Raw genomic sequence first — 21,642 nt, forward strand, 5'->3', positions numbered from 1 at the left:
CCAAAAAATGCTTCTCAGAGAAGGTGACATTTAAGCTGAATCTTTAAGGAAAGAGCAGAAGTTTGTCAAGCAAACCAGGAATAGGGGGCACTTCAGTCAAAGGAAGAAATTGACATGAGACATTGAATTTTGAAAGTGCTTGGAACCTTTAAAAAGAGCAAGTGGGGGCGCCTGGTTATCTGATTCTTGATTTCAGCTCAGGTCATGGTCTTAGGGTTATGGGATCGAGCCCCACATCAGGCTCCATGCTGGTGGTGGAGCCTGCCTGGGGTTCTCTCTCTGCCCTTTCCCCACCCCCCTAAAAAAAGAGCAAGTGATCTACTATGGCTAAACCCCAAAGAGGTCTGTTTAACCAGTTCAGGTTCAGCCTGTTTAGAAATTCTTGAGCCCACCATCCCTAAGATCCTCACTGTGCTTCATTCCTTTGCTATCTCTTATATCCCTCTCTTAGTCCTGCAGAGAGAGAGGCAGAGACAGGAACAAAGAGAAGACAAAGAGAGAGAGAAGCAGGGGAGAAGAAAGAGAGATGGAAAGGCTATATATGCAGATCTAGGATGGCTGGAAATTTCCTAGGGAGAATTGGCATGGTCTTCAAGTGGTATCTAAAGAAAGGGAGCCATATTCCACCAGGATTGTCCATAGACATGGACAAGAGTAAATGTAGAGAGACTTTTGCTTTATTTAAATTTTGGATGGCCCCCAAAGGTCACCTGGTCCACTGACTCCTTACTAAAGCATTAAGCCACCCAATGACTGGGTGAAGTATAACTCAGGGGGCTTGGCTTAGGGAAGTATGTAGGAACAGCTGTGGCATGACTTGCTCAATGTTGAAATGCTCCCCTTCCCAAAAATATCTCTCCCAGCCTGCCAGCAAATATAGCATTTTTTCATGTTAGGTCATTTATTTTCCACCATTACCAAGTGGTATAAGTATAATTCTCTCCATTTCACTGCGGAGGTTTAGACCCAGAAAGGTAAGTGTTGCTACCTAGTATATTACTTAAGGGTAGGATTAACTACCAATAACAAACATCTGAAAAATAGAAGCTTAAATGAGATAGAAGTCCAAAGGCAGGTAATTCAGGGCTGACCCTGACCAATAGACCCAGGATTTTTTAGGCTCTCTGCCCCAGCATTCCTGGTATGTGGACCTCATCTCTGTGGTGCAAGATGGCTGCTGGAGCTCCAGATATCACACCTGTGCTCTAAGGAGCAGGATGGAGGAAAGGGGAAGAAACCGCAACTATTCCAATATACAAAACCTCCAGAAACTCCACACAACATTTTCACCTAGCTATCATTGGCTAAAAGTCACATGATCAAACAGTCTTAGATTATAATGTGTTGGGTGTTATATGCAAGTAATGAATCGTTGAACACTCCATCAAAAACTAATGATGTACTATATATTGGCTAACTGAACATAATAAAAAAAAGATAATAATGTGTCCATCAAAAATCAGGTTCTGTTATTTCTAGATACAAGGAGAGTGGATATCCAGAAGATAACTAGCAATCTCTGCCACAACTGAAAAGAGACTAAACAGATACAGATCAGTTTAATTCCAAATCCCATCTATTTGCCCTCACTCTACTATTCTGCACTTTAGGGTGAAGGAATGGCCAAAGCCCAAAGGTGTGAGAATTCAGGGCAGTTCAGAAGAGTGAGAAGCTCCGTGTAGCAGGCACATCGGTTTGTGGCTAGATAGTGTAGCTGACATTAGAAAGGTAGGAAGGCATTATGAAGAACCTTGGATACCAAGAACCCTGGATACTCTATCCAAAAGTCAGTGGGAATCATTGCAGGTTTTTGAGGAGGGGAGGAACCTCTGCTTCTCAACTGGTTGCTGAGGATCGTGAGGCTATGCTAGAGAGTCTAGTGTTCCTGGGGGCTTGCCTCTAATATTTGGCCTGTCTGTAGTATCAGACTAGTTGTTTAACCTCTTTGAGCCTCATTGTCCTCCTCTGTACAAAAGCTAAAAGTAAGAAAGTGCTGAAAACAGTACCTGGCATAGGGTATGCTCTGTAAAACTGTCTTTTTTTTTTTTTATGCTGCTTTTGAATTCCATGAAGCCCAACAGCAGGTGAAGCAGAAGGCATTCCCTTGGGGCTGACAGATGCCAGAAGAGAGTCAGGTTGGGGCTTCCTCAACAGCCCCATGTGGTTTTACAGGGTCTGGTCATGGTAAGGGGGCCTCCTTTGTGAAGCTAGAAGAAGATAGGGATTTTGGTGATTTGGGAACAGCCCTCCACTCCAGCTTCTTCATCCTCCCAGATATTTCTCGCTCCTTCCTGGTTTCAGGCTCTAGGCTCAATGTCTCCAGGCTCAAGATCCAATCTGTCTTCTCTGAAAGCCAGGCCCAGACTGAGTTGAGACAGTACCACATGCATGCCCCTGTTCTATGTCTAGTTCCAGGAGAGGGGAAGCTAATCTTGCAGCTGGAGTCCTGCAGCGGGAAGGAAATTGGTTTGCCTACCTGGTCCCTTATACCTAGTCCTCAGGGTCAGAGAGTTTCCATGGCATTTTCCAGGAGCCTCAGAAATCCCAACTTCAAGGAAGTAGAGCCTGACCTGTCAAATTTAAAAGAAAAATATCTTCCCAGGGGCCTTGGAAATAATTCATATAACTTTGAAAATAAAATTAATTTTCAATAGAATAGCCCTTTCCCCCAGATAATACTTCAATTAGTTTGAAGAGGGTAGTGCCAAGATGTAAAACTGGGTGCTGGAAAGGATTTCTTACTCCAGCAAGCTTGTCACTCTGTATTTCATGAAAGCAGCAGCAGAAGGGTACTGTGAGGTTATTATCGTCATCACCTTTTTTTAGGTGAGGATACAACCACTTGGAGGTTGGTGGAGCTGGGTTAGACTCAGGGCCAGGACCTCTGATTTCAGAGACCTTGTAATTCCCCCTCACCAGCATGTGGCGCTCTTGGCCATTACCTCCTCTGGTAACTCTTTGAGGGCTAGGATACTAAGTTCCTTTCTTTTTTCTCCTCCCTATTTGATTATTCTCCACAATCTTTACTGTCTCCTCTTCATCTGCCTATCCTTCAGAGGCTGCCAAATCACAATGAGCTTTTAAAGATGTATGTCTCAAATCTGTACTCGCCTCTCTTTTTTATTTCATTTCATTTTGTTTTATTTTTTATTATGAAGACAACTTTAAATTTATTTAAATTTTTGTATTAAGATTTAATTTAGGCAGATTAAAATTTAAGCTGTTTAATGTACAGTTCTGTCCTTTCTACTTTAGATTTTTAAAAATCAAACACATAATTTTAAAAGGCAAATAGGGTTAACATGTTTGTAACTGGATAGAGCAGTCCCCTTCTCACATCAGCCTGTCCCCGCGCTGGTCCTGGCCCCAGGAGGCAGAACTGCTGCATAAGGCTGTGCAGGTTGTGCAAAAGTCAACTTTGGGGATACCACTTAAACACTCTGTGTTGTGAAATGCACAACCACCATATATGGTAGCTTAGTCTAGTTGTAACCAGTCAATTCTTCTAGCCATTTCTACTAGTATTTACTTTTATGAATCTAAATAAGATTGTACTGCTTTTTCTTGATTCTCCAATATCAGTTATAATGTATTGATGTCCTCTGATAATGCATGATTACTTAGCTCTCTCAAACTCCTTCAACCCCTCTATATGACCTCTCCACTTTTATCTTTTTATCTGTACAGTTATATCACAATTTCATTTTGATCAGCATTCAATATCTACCCTATTGGAACCACATGAAAGCTGTTTACTGCTGTGTCAAGTAGTCATATTATATTGGCTATTATAATGGCTGCTTCCTTGTTCAACTTTGTTTTTTCACATGGTTAATAGTTGTCTTCTTTTTTTTCCCACTTCCTTGTTCAACTTTAGTTTCTCACATGGTTAATGGCTGCTTTCTTTTTTTTCCATTTTCTTAGTATTTTATGTATTGATGACTGGCTTAATCTCCCCATTTCCTCCAACAACTTCTTAAATGCAGTTTGCTATCATTTATATCCCTCCTCTGCATCCCTCCAACAGAGTTGTCTCCTGGAGTCTGAAGTCTTCCTGTTCTATGAACTGTTTGTGTGTGTGTGTGTGTGTGTGTGTGTGTGTTTTTAAGATTTTATTTATTTATTTGACAGAGACACAGCGAGAGAGGGAACACAAGCAGGGGCAGTGGGAGAGGGAGAAGCAGGCTTCCCGCCGAGCAGGGAGCCCGATGCAGGGCTCGATCCCAGGACCCTGGGATCATGACCTGAGCCGAAGGCAGACGCTTAATGACTGAGCCACCCAGGCGCCCCTGTTCTATGAACTGTTTACTGTCCAGGTCAGCTACACACTTCTTATTCTGAGACTTCCCTTTACCACTAACGTGGGCATTCCCTTCACTCCTTTCCTTTCTTGGACCTCATGGTTCCTCTTGTTTGGTAGAACATATTGCCTAACAGTTTCTTTAGACATGATACAGTGGAGTTAGGTTTGTTGAGATTTTTGTAATTATAAAAAATCTTTGTTCTATCATCATACATTATGATAGTTTGACTAACAGTATATTCCTAGAATACAGGAAATAATTTTTCTTCATAATACTGAATGTAGTTCTCCCTTCTCTTCTAGCTTCCAGGGTAGCTAGCTGTTAATTACTAAACTTTTTGTATGTAACCTCTTGTTTGTTTGTTTGTTTGTTTGTTTTTTGGTCTGGAACATTTTTCTATTAATTCTTTATCCTTGGTGTACTGAAATTTCATGAGGATGTGTCTTGGTGCAGCCTTTTAAAAGGTTTGTTTTGGCAGGAACACTTTTTGGACTTTTAATCTAGATACCTTGGTACTTGGGTTTTCCAAAATATCATCAAATTATTTCTTTGTTTTATCCATTTTCTCTGTTCCATATTTCTATGACCTCAACTGGTTTGCTATCAGAGGAAAATCTTCCAATTTCCTTATCTTTTCCATATAATTATTCATATCTTTGTCTGTATTCTACTTACAGTGGGATTTCTCCAACTTAATCTTCCGATTCTTCTTTTGAATTTTTAATTTTAGTTATATTGTTAATTTCCAAAAGCTTTTTCTTATTCTCTTATTGTACCTTTTTTATAGCATCCTTGTTTCTCTGAGGATGCTAATTATTGCTTTCTTTAAAATTAGTTTTCTTCTCTTAGTTTTTTCTTTTCTGTTTTTTATGTTGTAGGCCTTTCTCAAAAATCTAGACCATTTTCCTTCTGTTCATTTTTTTAGAAGACTTATTTATTTATTTGAGAGAGAGAGAGCAGGGGGAGGGGCTGAGGAAGAGGAAGAATCTCAAGTAGACTTCCCTCTGGGCACAGAGACTGATGTGGGTCTCACTCTTATGACCCTGAGATCATGACCTGAGCTGAAATCAAGTGTCAGATGCTTAACAGACTGAGCCACCCAGGAACCCTTACCTTCTGTTCATTTTTTTAAAGATTATATTTATTTATTTGAGAGAGAGTAAGAGAAAGAGAGAGAGCACAGAGGGAGAGGAAGGAGACTCCCCACTGAGCAGAGACCCTGATAGGGCTCAATCCCAGAACCCTGGGATTATGACCTGAGCTGAAGGCAAATGCTTAACCAACTGAGGCACCTAGGCGCCCCGCTTCTGTTCGGTTTTAAGACTAAAATGATTGGAAGACTGATTGGAAGTCTTCCGTGATTGGGCAAGCTTGATGACTACTGGAGTTCAACCTATGGACAGGATGTTTTTTCAGTGGGGAAATTACGTGTGTGTGTGTGTGTGTGTGTGTGTGTGTGTGTGTGTGTGTGTGTGTGTGTGTTTCTCTACCCCCTCTGCCAGGGCCATTGAGATTCTCCAGAGGACAATCCATTCTCCTCTCCTGAGGGTGTAAGTGTGGCAGCTGGTATTCTGGGGGTAGGGGAAGGGGACTGAGTGCCTCACTATTCAGGATGTAGCCTTTCATGTATTTCCTGCCTTTTCAGTTGGCCACCTCCCCCAAGCCCTCTGCCAAGCCTGCTGTCTCTGAACTCAAAGACCCTGGGTTCAATTGCTCTCAAGAATAAATCTCTTCTCTCCCACCGAAGTGAGAAAGGGGTAGTCACCTGGCTGGGCAGGGTTGGGTCCTAGAGCTTGAACTGATCCTTTTACAGATGTTCTGTGTATTAGCCTGTTCAATGATAGCACATGTCCACCTTTTTTGCACCTGATACCTGTGGGCTTTTCATCTCTTCTGGGTTCTTCAGAGTGAATAGGATTGCTTCTCACTAATATACCCATCCACAGACACTTAAGTTTATTTGTTTTAAGCTTTCTCCGCTCTGCTAAATCAATTCCCAACATCCCATATAGTTTTTGTCTTATTTATATGTTGTGGCTTGGGATTATGTATGTTTTCCTAGTTTTACCAGTGATGGAATGCATATTTTATTCTAGTCCTTCTTAGTGCTTCAGTGATATTTTTAAAGAAAGTAAGCAGAAATGTCAATTTGAAACCAGAAGATCCTGCCCTTTCCTGTTGCAGGTTGCATGGAGTCAGCTCCTGGGTCTCTGACACCTGAAAATTGAGAGCTTCTTCACGTCCCATCCTACACCTGGCGGCTGTCACTGTGCCACAAAATGAATATATTGAATTACACCATAAATGCTATGGATATTGTTTTGATTACCATGAGAAAAAGGTAAAGAAAGAAGGTCAGAGAGGTTCATGAATGTTCAAGGAAGGCAAAAAAGATGGTCAAAAAGCTAAGCTCTGCCATAAACAGCACCATGCTGAGAAAAGACAAATGAAAAAGATTATCAAGGTGCATGAAGAGAGGGGCACCTGGGTGGCTCAATCATTAAGTGTCTGCCTTCAGCTCAGGTCATGATCCCAGGGTCCTGGGATCAAGTCCTGAGTCCTGCATCGGGCTCCCTGCTCAGCTGGAAAGCCTGCTTCTCCCTCTCCTTCTGCCTGCTGCTCTGCCTACTTGTGCTCTCTCTCTGTCAAATAAATAGATAAAATCTTAAAAAAATGCATGAAGAGAGAAACCCCAAACAAAAGAATGATGAAAAGACTCCACAAGGAGTAGTGCCTGCATATCTGCTGTAGAGAGAGGGACAGTCCACGCTAAAGTGCTTTCCAATATGACTGACAAAAATAAAAATAGATAGCGGGAAAATGGGAAGTCCCTCTGCCAAGAGCTCATGCCCAGGGAGAAACAGAAGTGTTCAAAGTTATTTGAACAGGAAAGAGAAAGAAGAAAGCGTGGAAGAGGGTGGTTACTAAGTAGGCTACACTGGAAATGGCTTAACTCAAAAACCACCTAAATATGAAAGATTCATTAGGCCAATGGACTTACTTTTCGAAAAGGCCCACAACACATCCTGCACTGGAAGCCACCTTTGCCTGCCAATACTTAGTGTCAAGAAGAATCTCTCATTCCCACTATGTACAACTTTGGGTGTTATTACTAAAGATCTGGCCATTGAGGTGAATGTGAGTGAGCTGCGTGTTGTTAACACAAGGAGGCAAGGTCACTAGGGGAAAATATGCCCAGGTCACCAACAGTCCTGAAAATGATGGCTGCATAAATGCAGTCTTACTGCTTTGACAACAGTTTCATACAAGTAACTCCTTAGGATTATTGAAGACAGTACACCAATCAGGAAAACCGCCATTACTATGATGTTTCTGAACACTACCAAGCAGTTTTACGTGTCTGCAATCATTGAGAGAACTATTTATTCTATTGTAAAAAAAAAAATTGAAATAGACAAATTTTACAAAAAACAAAAAAACAGAAGATCCTCATCCTTCCTTACCCCTTCCACTTCCATTGCTTAATTCACATCCTCATTGATTCTCACCTGTACCTTTTAAATATCCTCTAGCTGCTTTCCTGGCCTCCAATTTCTTTCCCCTCTAATTCATCCTTCACAGATAATCTGATCTGGTTGCATCCCTCCCCAACTCAAAAACGGTTGGCTACTCACAACAAAAAGAACTGAGTCCTTCCCAGTTTGGTTTCAACCATCCTTTCCAGTCTTTCATTTACCATTAGACTCATAAACTCTGTGTTCCAACAAGCATCTATTGTAAAAGTTACTATATGCTAGGTCCATACTAGGCATTTGTGGATACAAAGATGAAAATACAGTTTGGGCGCCTGGGTGGCTCAGATGGTTAAGCATCTGCCTTTGGCTCAGGTAACGATCCCAGAGTCCTGGGATCGAGTCCCACATCAGGCTCCCTGCTCCTTGGGAGCCTGCTTCTCCCTCTGCCTCTCTCTCTCTCTCTGTCTCTCATGAATAAATAAATATCTTTAAAAAAAGAAAATACAATTCATGCTCTCAGAAACCTCAGAGGCACAGACAGGTAAAAGCTGTTTCTCATCACCATATCTGTCTTTTAAAATTCTGTCCATTCAAAGTTAACTTCAAGCAACAAGCCTCCTTTATCTTCATTTTGGAATTAATCTCTTCCACCTCCAGGCTCCCCTGAGCATTTTCCCTGTATTGCTATTAGAATACTGAATCCAGATTGCCTTGAATATGCCTGTAGATATGTCTGTCTCCCTCAGCTGATGTAGGACTCCTTAGTAGTAGGGACAACAGAGATCTCTGTTACATCAGGAAAGTGTTTTGCATAAAGCAGGAACTCAATAAAAATGTATTGAAACCATCAAGTTTTCCTGTCACTGAATTCAAGGAAGAAATGCTCAGTTGGTGTGTATATAAGGGGCACTGAACTGCTTTATTTATTCTTTTGACATTCAAACATTTATTAACCTGCTGTGGACCAGGCCCTGTGCCCTACACTGTGGTGATGAAAAAGGAACAGTTGTGTCCTGAAGTGGCTCACAGTCCAGCAAGGAGACAGTAGTGCAAACAATTGCAAAAGCCTGAGGCAGGGGCTCTAATAGAGGTGGGGCAGGGCAGAAAGAACTTAGAGCCCTGCCTGGGAAGGGGGCAGGCACCAGAAAGGAGGTGACATCCAGCCAAGATGTGAAGGATGGAGAGCAGTTCCCTACATAGAAAAGGAATAAAAAGGAAATCCTAACGGATGTTATTTTCACTTTTGGCTATAGTGAAGAGTTGGGGGGAACCATAGTTTTTGTTCAAACAGATTCATCCTTTAAATATTCAAATGCTTGTGAAGGACCTACTGTGGGCCAGGTCCCATGCTAGGCAGATATTTTTAATATAAATGATCTAAAAAGTGGGTGAAAAAAAGGAGAAGCACATTTTAATTTAAAGGGTTTTATAAAAAACTGCAATAATGTAGTCCAGATAAGTGTTCTGATGATTTCTTAATTCAGAGAAAAAGCTTAGAAGAATGCATGGAGATAATGTATCCATTACTCAGTTTCTTTCAAATATCTGCTGTCCCCCACAAGCGTTTGGCAAGAGCTGCTTTGCAATCAATTCCTGGTTGAATTCTCTGATGAGGGTCGGAAATGCCATTTTTCTGAGTTGTTGATTAAAGAGGGATTCGCATGCTGTATATACCAGATGTGCAGGAGGTGGGGCCGGCGGCCTGTGCTGAAATGATTAGGAGCCTGATTTATATTCTCTCTCAGAGGCAGAGGCAGTAAACTTCTCATAGTGGCTGAGGAAGGAAGTGTGTGTGTGTAATACCGACTTCATGCCAGGCACCATGCTAGACACATTATCTTCTTAAATTTTCACTCTAATCCTTTTGAGATAGATGTGTTATGGAGATGTCTAGTGACACAGGAAGTATGTATTTTCTTTTGTCTGTTATTACTGTGATTATTTATTTTACAATTTTAGCGGGGCAACTGCCAGCCAGTTCTCAGTATAAGTAGACACAGTCACCTTGGGGCATATCTTTCTGTCTATGGAATGGTTACTTGAATAGTCTGTCTTGCTTGTATAAAATGTAAGGACAAGTAAGCACTCCATGCCCCAAGGAAGGTTATGTAACAAAACCAGTTTTGTGATTGACTCTGCTTTTCCCTCCTAATCTCTCTGAATCTGTGGAGCTTGTTGGTAGAAAGGGACTGTGAATATCCAGGAAGCTAAGGGGTAAAGACCCTTCTTTTTGAGGTTCAACATTATTAGAACTTCTTTGAATGAATTTTCCCCTGACTTAAATGTTAACTTCACAAGAGCAGGGTTGACCTCTGTGTCTACAGGACCTAGATGGTGGCTAGCACTAGTGGGTGCTCAATAAATATTGTTGAGTGATTCTTATCCCTCAATTCTTTATTCCATACCCTTGCTCCCAAATTTTCCAGACTAAAATTGTTTTGAGGGAGAGGTAGAGGGAGGGGCAGAGGGACAGAGAGAATCTTAAGTAGGCTCCATGCCCAGTGCAAAGCTCGACACAGGGCTCAATCCCATGACCCTGAGATCATGACCAAAATCAAGAGTTAGATGCTTAACTGAATGAGCCACCCAGGCACCCCCAGACTAAACTTCTACTCTTCCTTTTTTATTAACTCTGTTCACGCATATTCCTGAAATTATTAACCAAAAATTTCAGCAGCTTCTACAATTTCTTTATACATTCACACTCAATTAAAAACAACAAAATCGTGTCCTCAAATAGAAGAGAATGTTTGTCTTATTTGTTATAACCAGAGAATGTGCAACCAGATAATCTAACATCTATGCCAAGTTGTTTAAGTAAGCTAAAAAGAGGTGGTAGGTAATAAGAGGGTATATTAGGCAGTTCCTACTTCTGAATTTAGTAGTAATTTTTCTTCATGGGAATTAAATAAATTTATTGTTTTGAAATGGCATTTTGTTTAAAAAAAGTTTTAAACCTAAGCCTTCAAATGGCTTTAGTTGAATTCCATTCAAAGTGTTTTTAAATTACTTTGCCATCATTATTTTGATGTTTTTAGAACTCTTTATAAAACCACAAGATGATGGAATTAGAAAAATTTGATTTTAGCCTGTCAATAATCTGTTTGCTATGATTTGAGAGGAAGTCAATGTCTTTTCAATTCAATTCAACAAACACATAATGAAAACCAACTGTGTGCCAGGCTAAATGACATAAAAAAAAGATAGAAAAATGTAAAACAAAGTCCCTGCCTCTAAGCTTATAGTCTAGTGGGGAGAGACAAATGACTTAGGCAATGGTTCTAGTGCAGAGAGAAGAGATGGAACCAGATCTAAGGACTGCTCTTTTATAGGTTGGAGGCAGTGTCTATTCACTGAAACAGGAGAGAAGACAGAGCACACATTTACAAATATAGATAGTTTCTATTCTTTTTTTTAATATAGTTTCTGTTCTGAATTGATGAGAGGTTCATTCCATCTTAATCTTCTTTATTCACTTAATCCCTCTATTACTATTATGTGTAGGATCAGATTCAGGGCTATACTATTTAGGTTTAGAATAGGCTTAAAGGAGAAATGCTGGCCTTCAATCTTGCCTAGAATATCTATCTGAAGAATTGAGACGAATGATGATGGGCAGACAATTAAACATCCAATTATGCTGCTTCTTTGATTAAAGATGTAAATGAAGTTTCTTCCAATTTATTCTATACACTATCATAAATATTTTTAAATTGCTATAATAAGAGGTCTTAGCTGGAAAAAAATACTCTTAGCTGTATTTCATCTTTTGGTCAGGTAGCTGTCTTTGGAAAAGAGACCAAGGAAGAGCAAACTTCAGACCAGATATTCTAGAAATCACTACTATTCTGACAGGCACCTCTCCTGTTATGTCAATCAGAGATGTCTGAAAAATATCAAATTCAGGAAAGTTTTCATATTTTCCCTGACACTGTCATTTTTTAAATATGTTCCAGCTATGCTATGCTAAGCACCTTCCCTACATTATCCCAGTTAATCTCACAACAATGCTTTAAAGAAGGTTTTACTTTCTTACCTCATTTTAAATGAAAAAAAATTGAGTCATAAAGCCACCAGAGTGTGAGGCCCATGTGGTGGATGTCATTTTTGTTTGTTTGTTTGTTTGTTTTAGTCCTTGATTTGTCCCCAATGCCTAGAACAGAGCCTGGAATTACACAGATGTTCATAAATACTTGTTGAATGAATGGAAGGATGGATGACTAAATGGTAAAGAATTTTCTCAAAGTCACATAGATAGCAAAGGGTAGAGTCAGGACTTCAACTCAGGTCTGTTTCATTGCAAATACTCTGTTACTATCTCTTATACCCTATTATGCCCACATGGCTTGAAACTGCCTTTTCAATCCAGACAGGTAAAAGATCAGAGTATCCAGTATTTCCAGAGGCACCAACTGGCAGGCTGACCCAGTTAGTCTGGCCAAGATGCTAGATTAGGAGTGGAGGGAGCAGTCCCAGTTTTAAGGGGACCCAGAAGCAGGGATAGTGATGGCTAATTCACTCTTAGATTCCATCAAAGTTGGAGTCTTTAAAGATGTTGTGAAGGTTAAATAATATCCTATAGGTCATGGGTTTGGTCTGTATTTGAGACATAGTAAGCACTTAATACATAGTTGCAAGAACTAAGGAGGTGACTATAAATTTTGTAGAACATACTGGGTGCTACTATGATTTTGAAAGCAAGTGATGGTAGAGCTTTAGACTAAAACCAGTACCTGACATGGTTGACTCACACAATAAACAATCATTTGAAAGACTGAATGTGCTTCCTATTTGCCTTCCTATTTTAATATAACAAGGATATTGGGAAATATATTTTTTAAAATTCTATTCTAAGCACTTTACAAATCCAAACTCACCCCTTGGGAAAACCTTTGAGATATAGAGATTGTCATCACAGATGATTCCATAGATTTGATTTCAGTCTGCTAGGAATTGATTTGAGAGGTAACGGCAGCACAGAAATGCTAAGAAGCTTGCCAAGATCCCACAGCTGGTTGGTGCAGAGTTAGGATGGAAACCCAGACAGTCTGGCATCCAGTCCATGCTCTTAGCCAGTATGCTCCAGCAAAGGGAGAAGTGTGGTCAGGCCTCATTCCTCCGCTGCCTGCGACCCAGAACTGGCTTTCTCTATGACTTTAGGGTACAGACTGTATAACAAATAGACAACAGAGTACAGATTTGTAATGCTCCTGATGGAGCCAAGATGGGCTCATGGGCCCACCTTAAGCCTTTTTGCACACCTGGAGTAACAATGCCTGTACCACCTACTACTCAGAGTAGTTAAGAGCAGTATAGGACACCAATATATACAGAAGTCTATAGTAAACTTTATTTTATTATTTATTTATTTCAAGTATAATTGTCATATAGTATTATATTAGCTTCAGGTGTGCAATATAAAGATTCAGTAATCCTATATATTTCTCAGTGCTCAACAAGATAAGTGTTTTATCTCTTTTGCCCAAGCCCCATCCACTTCCCCTTTGGCAACCATCAGTTTGTTCTCTGTATTTAAGAGGCTGTCTTTTGTTTGTCTCTTTTCTTTGTTTTGTTTCTTAAATTCCACATATGACTGAAATCATATGGTATTTGTCTTTCTCTGACTGACTTATTTCACTTAGCATGATACCCTCTAGATCCATCCATGTTGTTGCAAATGGCAAGATTTCATTCTTTTTTATGGCTGAGTAATATTCCATTGTGTGTGTGTATACACTTTATATATATAAACTTTAAAGTTCCATGCACAAGTAGAAAACTGTTTTTCATTATCCTTCTTTAAAAATTTTTCTCTTAGCGGTTTTAGATTACTCAACCTGAGTATAAACTCTGTAAGGGCAGGGTCTGAATTCAGGTTTCCTTTTAGGTCTCTCTCAGGGGCAAGCACAGGGCTCTGCACTCACAGGAGAGCCTCATAAATGTTCATCAGCCATCCTCACATGGCTCTTTAGGAAGAATACCTGGAGCATCAGCGTTTTGTTTTGTTTTGTTTTGTTGTTGTTTTTATTTCATTTTATTTTATTTTATTATTAACATATAATGTATTGTTTCATGGGTACATGTCTGTGATTCATCAGTCTTACACAATACACAGCACTCACTCACATACCCTCCCCAATGTCCATCCCAGCCACCCCATCCTCCACTCCCACCCCCCGCCCCTCCAGCAACCCTCAGTCTGTTTCCTGAGATTAAGAGTCTCTTATGGTTGGTCTCTTTCTCTGGTTTCATCTTGTTTCATTTTTTTCCTCTTTTCCCCTATGATCCTCTGCCTTGTTTTTCAAATTCCACACATCAGTGAGATCATATGATACTTGTCTTTCTCTGATTGACTTATTTTGCTTAGCATAATACCCTATAGTTCCATCCACGTCATTGCAAATGGCAAGATTTCATTTGTTGATGGCTGCATAATATTCCATTGCATATATATATACCACATCTTCTTTATCCATTCATCTGTCGATGGACATCTGGGCTCTTTCCATAGTTCGGCTATTGTGGATAGTGTTACTATAAACATTGGGGTGCAAGTGCCCCTTCGGATCACTACATTTGTATCTTTGGGGTAAATACCCAGTAGTGCAATTGCTAGGTTGTACAGTAGCTCTATTTTCAACTTTTTGAGGAACCTCCATACTGTTTTCCAGAGAGGCTGCACCAGCTTGTATTCCCACCTACAGTGTAGAAGGGTTCCCCTTTCTCCGCATCCTCACCAACATCTGTCGTTTCCTGACTTGTTAATTTTAGCCATTCTGACTGGTGTGAGGTGGTATCTCATTGTGGTTTTGATTTGTATTTCCTTGATGCCGAGTGATGTTGAGCATTTTTTCATGTGTCAGCCGTTTGGATGTCTTCTTTGCAGAAATGTCTGTTCATGTCTTCTGCCCATTTCTCAATTGGATTATTTGTTCTTTGGGTGTTGAGTTTGATAAGTTCTTTATAGATTTTGGATACTAGCCCTTTATCTGATATGTCATTTGCAAATATCTTCTCCCATTCTGTCAGTTGTCTTTTGGTTTTCTTGACTCTTTCTTTGGCTGTGCAAAAGTTTTTATCTTAATGAAGTCCCAATAGTTCATTTTTGCCTTTGTTTCCCTTGCCTTTTGGCAATGTGTCTAGGAAGAAGTTGCTTCAACCAAGGTCAAAGAGGTGCTGCCTGTGTTCTCTTCAAGGATTTTGATGGATTCCTGTCTCACATTTAGGTCTTTCATCCATTCTGAGTTTATTTTTGTATGGTGTAAGGAGGAGCATCAGCAGTTTTGATTAATGTCCCTCCCATCTGTTTGATTTGATTATATTTAAATGAAACCCCAAGACTCTACTCTCTAATAAGGTGGGAAAGAATTAGTTGCTGTCCATCAGCTTCCTAGAAGCATGTTCATGGGACAGGGTCTAGATATTATCTTAGTTCCTTGTTGAGGCCTTTAGAGTTTATGTCTTTGGGAGATAAATGACTAATTAAAGCAAACAAATAAGTACAAAAAACCAACCAGTCCCTTCACTGAAGTGCAGTCAGCTTTTGCTATCTTTCTTTTCCTTATTGAAATGGTGACAAAGGATGTTTAGGATCATCGGCAAACATATCTTATTTCAAGGAATCCTCCATCATACTGCTGACATCTTCCAATTCCTTGAAAAACACATAAGTAGCTCCCAATATCAAAACCTCAAAATAAATGAAGCAAAAGTTGAGAGAATTAAAGGAAGAAAGGGACAAATCCTCAATCCTGGTTGGATATTTTAAAACTCATCACACAGTAATTGATAGAATCAAGTAGACAAAATAAGTAAAGATATAAGAGGCTTGATCACTATCAACATGGCCTAATTGACATTTATAGAATGTTATACTATATCCAAAACCACATAATACACATCATTTTGAAGTGCACATAGAATATTTATTAATATAGACCATATTTATTGAAAATAAATTTCAAAGGATCAAAATTATACAGAGTATGTTTTTTATCCATGGCTAAATTTAATTCTAGAAAAGCTCCAAATATTTAGAAATTAAGCAATAATAACCAAAGGTCAATGAAGTAATCACAAGGGAAATAAGAAAATATTTCTAACTGAATGACGATAATTTCACAACATATTAAAAGCTGTGGGATGTAAGCAAAGCTGTGTATATAGGGAAATTTATTGTTTTAAATTCTTTATTAGAAAAAGAAGAAAGTCCTAAAAATCAGTGATCTAAGCTTACTTCCTCCTTAATAAGCTGGAAAAAGAAGAACAAATTAAATCCAAAATAAGTAGAAGAAAATAAATAATAAAAGTCAGAACAGAAATCAATCAATTTTTTAAAAGGACAAACAGCAAATAAAATCAACAGAATCAGATATTGATTATTTGAAGAGATTAACAAAATTGATAAAATCCACCTACACTGATTGTGAAGGTTATAAAATATGGTTGAAATTGTATACCCTTTCCATCAAGAGCTGTAATCTGTATTCCCTTCCCTTCATCTGAGTTGGCCTTGGTGACTTTGCTTGTAACCAGTAGAAGTTGATAGAAGTAGCACTGCTGGGAGAGGAGCAAGATGGCGGAGGAGTAGGTGACCTAAATTTCATCTGGTCCCAGGAATTCAGCTAGATAGGTATTAAACCATTCTGAACACCTACGAACTCAACAGGAGATCAAGGAAAAGAATAGCAGCAATGCTCTGAACAGAAAAGCAACCACTTTCTGGAAGATAGGACGTGTGGAGAAGTGAATCCTAGGCGATATATGGGAAGAGAGGTGGCGGGGGAGGGGGCCCCTGTCAGCCGCTACCGGCAAGTGATAGAGCAGCAGAGCACAAAATCGGAACTTTTGGAAGTCTGCTCCACTGAGGGATGTTGCTCCAGTGGCTAAGCAGGGGGTGAAACCCTTGCTGGGACAGTGTGGTCTCAGGACCCTCAGGGTCACAGAAAGACCAGGGGTGCCTGAGTGTGGCGGAGTTCCCAGGTATTGGAGCCAGGAAGCCAGCTGCAGAGACAGAGCCGAGGAGTGGGCTTACAGCTTGGGGTTGCCATAAACTGGGATCCGTGGCACAGTCAGGCCACTACTCCTCCAGCAGGGACCCAACAAGTGGCAGATCCAGAGAGACTCTCCTTCCTCCCCCGGGAGGAGCGGCGCGGGAACACACCACAGGAATCTGCTGGGTTTGGAGACTCCAGGTGGAGTCGTGTGCCAGAGATAGAAACGCTCAGTCACAGGCCACGGAGTGTGGCCAGAGACCAGGGAGATGGGAGTGATTGACTGCTTTACTCTGGGGGTGCACTGAGGAGTGGGGCCCCGAGTTCTCAGCTCCTCTGGAGCAGAGATTGGAAGGCCGCCATTTTGATTCTAGTCCTCCAAAGCTGTATGGAAAGCTTGCAGGGAACAAGAGCTACCAAGAGCAAACCCGAGCAGATTCCTTAGCCCGGCCCTGGCAAGGGCAAGGCAACTCCGCCTCTGGCAAAGACATTTGAGAATCACTGCAACAGGCCCCTCCCCCAGAATATCAGCAAGAACAGCCCGCCAAGAACAAGTGTACCAATCAATGAGAATGGCAGAACTCCAGCGCTAGGGGAATACAGCATATAGAAGTCATGGCTTTTTTCCCCATGATTCTTTAGTCTTTCAAAGTTAGTTTTTTTAATTTTCTTTTTTTCTTTTTCTATTTTCTTTTTGAATTTTTCTTTTTCCCTTTTTCAACCAACGTCTTATCAATCTCTTTTTTAAAAATCTTTTTTATTTTTCGTTTTTAGAGTCATATTCTATCCCTTCATTGTAGTTAACTTTATTTTTGGTATATATAGAAGTTGTTCTCTCTTTAAAATTTTGGGATACACTTTCTTCTAACAAACTATACCCTAAATCTCTAGTGTATGGCTTTGTTCTAGTCTCCTGCTTGATTACATTCGCTCCCTGGTTTGTTTTTTTTTTAATTTCTCTTCTTTCTTTTTTCAACCAACTTCTTATCTTAACAATTCCTTTTATAAAATCTTTTATAATTTTCATCTTTACAGTCATATTCAATCCCTTCATTGTATTTACCCTTATTTTTGTGCATATGTTTTTCTTTCTTTAAAACCTTGGAAGGCAGTTTCTTCTAACAGACCAAAATATGCCCAGAATCTAGTGTGTGGCACTGATCTATTCACCAGCCTGATCATATATGAACATATTCTTTTTTTCTCTTTTTCTTTTTTCTTTCTCTTTCTTTTCCCCCGGTTTCAGGTCTCTTCTGATTTGTTTAGTGTATACTTTTCTGGGGTCATTGTTACCCTGTTAGCATTTTGTTCTCTCATTCGTCTATTCGCCTCTGGACAAAATGACAAGATGGAAAAAATCACCTCAACAAAAAGAACAAGAGGCAGTACTGACTGCCAGGGACCTAATCAATACGGACATTACTAAGATGTCGGAACTAGAGTTCAGAATGACGATTATAAAGATACTAGCTGGACTTGAAAAAAGCATGGAAGATACAGGAGAAACCCTTTCTGGAGAAATAAAAGAACTAAAATCTAACCAAGTCAAAATCAAAAAGGGTATTAATGAGGTGCAATCAAAAAAGGATGTTCTAACTGCTAGGATAAATGAGACAGAAGAGAGAATTAGTGATATAGAAGACCAAATGATGGAAAACAAAGAAGCTGAGAAAAAGAGAGATAAACAACTACTAGATCAGGAGGGCAGAATTCGAGATATAAGTGATACCATAAGACAAAACAATATTAGAATAATTGGGATCCCTGAAGAAGAAGAAAGAGAGAGAGGGGCAGAAGGTGTATTGGAGCAAATTATAGCAGAGAACTTCCCTAATTTGGGGAAGGAAACAGGCATCGAAATCCAGGAGGCACAGAGAACCCCCCCTCAAAAGCAATAAAAATAGGTCAACACCCTGACATCTAATAGTAAAACTTACAAATCTCAGAGACAAAGGGAAAATCCTGAAAGCGGCTCAGCACAAGAGGTCTGTAACCTACAATGGTAGAAACATTAGATTGGCAGCAGACCTAGCCACAGAGACCTGGCAGGCCAGAACAAGAAAAATGTACAGCCAAGAATACTATATCCAGCTAGGACATCATTAAAAATAGAAGGAGGATAAAAAGCTTCCAGGACAAACAAAAACTAAAAGAATTTGCGAAAATGAAACCAGCCTTAAAAGAAATATTGAAAGGGGTCCTCTAAGCAAAGAGAAAGCCTAAAAGGAACATACACCAGAAAGGAACAGAGACAATATACAGTAACAGTCACCTTACGGGCAATATAGTGGCACTAAATTCATATATTTCAATAGTTACCCTGAATATAAATGGGCTCAATGCCCCAATCAAAAGACACAGGGTATTAGATGGGATTAAAAAAACAAGACCCATTGATATGCTGTCTGCAAGAGACTCATTTTAGACCCAAAGACATCTCCAGATTGAAAGTGAGGGGGTGGAAAACCATTTACCGTGTTAATGGACATCAAAAGAAAGCTGGGATGGCAATCCTTATATCAGACAAATTAGATTTTAAACCAAAGACTATAATAAGAGATGAGGAAGGACACTATATCCTACTTAAAGGGTCTATCCAACAAGAAGATCTAATCATTATAAGTATCTATGCCCCTAACATGGGAGCAGCCAATTTTATAAACCAATTAATAACAAAAGCAAAGAAACACATCGACAACACTACAATAATGGTGGGCGACTTTAACAGCCCTTCACTGAAATGGACAGATCATCTCAGCAAAAGATCAACAAGGAAATAAACACTTTAAATGACACACTGGACCAAATGGACTTCACAGATATATTCAGAACTTTCCATCCCAAAACAACAGAATACACATTCTTCTCTAGTGCCCATGGAACATTCTCCAGAATTGGTCACATCCTAGGTCACAAATCAGGTCTCAGCCAGTACCAAAAGATTGGGATCATTCCCTGCATATTTTCAGACCACAATGCTTTGAAACTAGAACTCAATCACAAAGGGAAAGTCGGAGAGAACTCAAATACATGGAGGCTAAAGAGCATCCTACTAAAGAACGAATGGGTCAGCTAGGAAATTAAAGAAGAATTTAAAAAATTCATGGAAACAAATGAAAATGAAAACACAACTGTTCAAAATCTTTGGGATGCAGCAAAGGCAGTCCTAAGAGGAAAGTATAGAGCAATACAAGCCTTTCTCAAGAAAAAAAAAGGTCTCAAATACACAATCTAACCCTACACCGAAAGGAGCTGGAGAAAGAACAGCAAATAAAGCCTAAACCCAGCAGGAGAAGAGAAATAATAAAAATCAGAGCAGAAATCAATGAAATAGAAACCAAAAGAACAGTAGAACTGATCAACGAAACTAAGAGCTGGTTCTTTGAAAGAATTAATAAGATTGATAAACCCCTGGCCAGACTTACCAAAAAGAAAAGAGAAATGACCCAAATAAATAAAATCATGAATGAAAGAGGAGAGATCACAACCCAACACCAAAGAAATACAAACAATTATAAGAACATATTATGAGCATCTATATGCCAGCAAATTAGATAATCTGAAAGACATGGATGCATTCCTAGAGACTTATAAACTACCAAAACTGAACCAGGAAGAAATAGAAAACCTGAACAGACCTATAACCACTAAGGAAATTGAAGCACTAATCAAAAATCTCCCAACAAACAAGAGCTCAAGGCCACATGGCTTCCCAGGGGAATTCTACCACACATTTAAAGAAGAATTAATACCTATTCTTCTGAAACTGTTCCAAAAAATAGAAATGGAAGGAAAACTTCCAAACTCATTTTATGAGGCCAGCATTACCTTGATCCCAAAATCAGTAAAAGATCCAATCAAAAAGGAGAATTACACTAGATTTCGTCTGGTCTCAGGAATTCAGCTGAATAGGAATCAAACCATTCTGAACACCTACGAACTCAACAGGAGACCAAAGAAGAGAGTACCAACAACTCTCTGAACAGAAAAGTGACCACTTTCTGGAAGGTAGGACGTGCGGAGAAGTGAATCCGAGGCGATATTCAGGAGGATAGACGGCGGGGGAGGGGCCTCCGTCGGCCGCTTCTGGCAAGTGCTAGAGCCGCGGAGCACAAAATCGGACCTTTTAGAAGTTGGCTCCGTGGAGGGACGCCGCTGCAGTGGCTAAGCGGGGGGTGGAATCCTCCCGGGACAGTGTGGTCTCAGGACCCTTGGGGTCACAGAGAGACCGGCGGTGCCTGAGTGCGCCAGAGCTCCCAGGGATCGGAGCGGGGAAGCCAGCTGCAGAGACGGAGCAGAGTCGCGGGCTCTCAGCTCGGGGTGGCCATAAACTGTGATCCGCGGCCCAGTCGGGGCACGGCTCCTCCAGCAGGGACCCAGCAGGCGGCAGATCCGGGGAGACTCCCCTTCCTTCCCGGGGAGGAGCGGTGCGGGAAGGCACTGCAGGGATCTGCTGGGTTTGGAGACCACACGGGGTCGGGTGCCAGAGATAGCAACGCTCGGTCACAGGCCGGGTGAGCACGGAGTGCGGCCAGAGACCGGGGACACGGAAGTGACTGCTTTTCTCTGGGGGCACACTGAGGAGCGGGGCCCCGAGTTCTCAGCTCCTCTGGGTGGAGATTGGGAGGCTACCATTTCTGCCCTGGTCCTCCAAGGCTGTATGGAGAGCTTGCAGGGAACAAAAGCTCCTGAGAGCAAACCGGAGCAGCTTCCTTAGCCCGGACCCACAAGGGCGGGGCAATTCCGCCTCCGGCAAAGACATTTGGAAACCACAGCAACAGGCCCCTCCCCCAGAAGATCAGCACAAACAGCCAGCAAGCCAAGACCAAGTTGATCGATCAAGGAGAACGGGAGAACTCCAGCGCTAGG

The 21,642-nt window shown here is 40.6% G+C and overlaps 1 pseudogene; it reads left to right on the forward strand.

Annotated features, from left to right (window-relative positions):
* The first annotated feature begins 554 nt into the window (after positions 1–554).
* Positions 555–7,557, forward strand: LOC112824589 (ribosome biogenesis protein NSA2 homolog pseudogene; annotated as a pseudogene).
* The last annotated feature ends 14,085 nt before the right edge of the window (positions 7,558–21,642 follow it).

Source organism: Callorhinus ursinus, unplaced genomic scaffold, assembly GCF_003265705.2.
Source record: "Callorhinus ursinus isolate GAN/ISIS: 27379988/994484 unplaced genomic scaffold, GSC_fseal_2.0 scaffold9, whole genome shotgun sequence".
NCBI lineage: Eukaryota > Metazoa > Chordata > Mammalia > Carnivora > Otariidae > Callorhinus > Callorhinus ursinus.